A 3,257-nucleotide genomic window follows, 5' to 3' on the forward strand; every position below is an offset into this window, starting at 1 on the left:
GCGTGAGCCATGCGACCGCGTCACTTCTCGCTGGTTATCTCCTCAAATTCTTGTGTTTCTTCCATTTTTGCTAGCTTCCTTCCCAATCTCTAACTCATTCATGCCCTATAAAATCTGAAACACTTAACACACAGATCACGGCATCGAATGGAATAAAGGAGAATTAAAATTAAATAATTAAAGTCTCTAGGAAGAAGTTTTCAAACATGTAATAAATTCCGGAAAGAAATCTAATATGCATGCTAATTTAATGAATAAGTGGGTAAGGATCATGATAAAACCACATAATTAAACATAATATAAACCATAAAATAGTGGTTTATCATAGACATTATTAGTATTAAAGATGTGTAGTTTTATATTTGATTTTTTTCTTTTTTTACTAGAAAACTATGTTGAAGGGGAAATCGAACTTGATTAAGGTCAAATTTTTAAGAGCAAGTGTTACAGAGTAAAAGTCATGAACTTGTGGATCAGACATGATGATAAATCTATTTGCTACTTAGCTATTTCAACTCTTCTTTGTTATATTTTTTGCAACATTAGATGATATAGTTTGAGGTTGTCATGATAGTATTGTGGTATTCTGAATGTGATTGTGGATCTTACAATAATTTTTATAAGTCAAATTTGATGAAAAATGAACAATTATTTTTCTTTAGTGACTTTATTCAAATAGTTTAGATTATTTATTGACTCTAAATAATTAAAAAAATGAAATTAATTTCATTCACGAGAAAACTACTATTGTAAATAAAGAATTATATTACGAAAAATCGTTGTCAAAAGTTACAAAGGACAAGAGTGTTAAAACCGTTGCCAAAAAATGACACCAACGGTAACGCTTTAAAACCGTTGTCTTAGATGACTATAAAATGGCAATGGTTTTAAAACCGTTGCCAAAAAAACCAATGATAATGCTTTTAAACTGTTGTCTTAGACAACTATAAATTGGCAACAGTACAAAAACCGTTACCAAAAAACGATACCAACGGTAATGCTTTAAAACCGTTGCTGTTGTGGATAACAAAACTACTACAGTTTAAAACCGTTGTCTATCCAGGTACAGTTCTAAACCATTGTATCATGAAAAAGAACGGTTTAAAACCGTTGTTTCTCGAGTAACGGTTTGAAACCGTTGTTTAAAATTTGTTTTCAAAACCGTTGCCTATACCAGTAACTTTGGCAACGGTTTTTTGGTTACCATTGCCTTAGGTAAAAAACCGTTGCCTTTGAGCATTGGCAACGGCCGCATATACCACAGGTCAAAAACCGTTGCCAAAGCGTTACCTAAAGTTTAGGAAACGGTTTTTCAATACACGGCAACGGTTTTTGACCGTTGCGAAAAGCCTTATTTGTTGTAGTGTGGCGTTCAGCGCCAAAATGGGCATTCAGCGTCGGGAGGGGGAAGTTTTTGGTCCCTCTTGGGCGCTAAACACCGAGCAGCAATGATTCCAGAAGAAAAGTATAGACTATTGTATATCGTTGGAAAGCGCTAACAGTTGGCTTTCTAATGCCATTCAGATCGCATCAATTGGACCTCTGTAGCTCAAGTTATGCTCATTGGAATGCAAGAAGGTCAGGGTTGACAACATCTAATATTCTTTCTTCGTTGTTGCACAAAACTTTGCCAAATTCTCCTGACATTTACCTGAAATCATAAAAATACTACAAAAACTCAAAGTAGCATCCAAAGAGGATTTTTGTACTAAAATATAATAAAACTTAATAAAATCTAACTAAAAACAACTAAAACATGCTAGAAAAAAGGGTATAAGATACTCACGCATCAGTACAGGCGTACAGGCCGTCATAATATTTCAAAATCGGTTCCCAATCGTTTGGATTATGTGGTATGGTTTGGATTGTATCAAGTCTAAAAATTGTGTAAAATCTAATTAAGGGAAGGAAAAAAAATGATTTATTCCTTAAATGCGCATGGTTTGAAATTGTGCTCAAAATACGCACACCCATTTCATCCCTGTTCGACCACGAAATGGATTATAACTCCATTTCACAAGAAGTGTCCATGAAATGGACCTGCTGCATGTCAGAGAGCAACTCAAGCCCGCCTTCCACGAAATGAAACATATCACAGGGTGCATCCACGAAATGGCCAAGCCGTCCCTGGCACCAACGAATTGGTGGACATCAGCTGAGCCAACAACGAAATGCTCTTATATACTATGTTTCTATAATAAGCGAGTTTAATTATTTTTAGAAGGCACTTCAATATATAGAAGAGAAAAAAATTATTTGCTAGTATTTTAGCCATTCATCAGTTAAAGCAGTAATAAAAAGTCATCTTAATTTTTGTTATATTTTTTAAGTAATATCAAAATTTCTGTAATTATAGTCATCTTAATTTTCAGTGTTTGTTACTATAAAATAATAGGAAAATTTACGTAAATAAAATGTTTGGATTCTAATTTTATGCAAATACAACTTTTGAAATATGAAGATGCAAATGCATTTTTTTATATGACAAATGTTGACTTTTTTTTTATTTTTTATAGTGCTCTAATTTTTCAAGTATTTTATTAATTTTTATGATATTTTTATTATTTTTTGTTAATATAAATTCTTTTTTTCATCTTTTACTACATTGTATTTATGTTGTGTATGAAATTTTTTTATTTGATTTTATTCATATGAATTTTATTTGCTTTTTATTGTATTTTTTTCATATGATATATGTTGTTGGTTTTATAAAATTTTTATTATTTCTTATCCGTATGATTTTTTTTATTTCTTTGATGTACTCTATAAAAAAAGACAAAATAAATAAAAAATTAATCATAAGTAACAATATAGCCATAAATAATGAAAATTTATAGTTCAAAATAATACTAAATTAAAGAGTACTGACAGTGCTAGAAAAATTATAGAATATTTTCTTTTTGTTTGAAATTATAAAATTGATAGTACTCTCTTTCATATACAAAAAATTGTAAATCTGAACCAAACCGAACCAATTATATTTTGATCGGTTCGATTCTAATTTTACCATAAATTCGAACCGAACCGACCCGTGCTCACCCCTAATCAACAGAAACCGCTGCTATCTATAGCAATTTTTGTGTTGCACCCTAACAATCTGCTGCTATCTATAGCGGATTATGTTCTTTTCGTAATTTTGATAAATATTTTTAATATATTTGATCAGTATATCTCTTATGCTTACCACCCAATTGTTACAAATTATATTAAGAGAAGATAAGAAAAATTCAAATTGACAAGTGTCATCGGATTCTACA

The sequence above is a fragment of the Arachis ipaensis genome, chromosome B10 (genome assembly GCF_000816755.2).
Source record: "Arachis ipaensis cultivar K30076 chromosome B10, Araip1.1, whole genome shotgun sequence".
In the NCBI taxonomy this organism is placed as follows: Eukaryota; Viridiplantae; Streptophyta; class Magnoliopsida; order Fabales; family Fabaceae; genus Arachis; species Arachis ipaensis.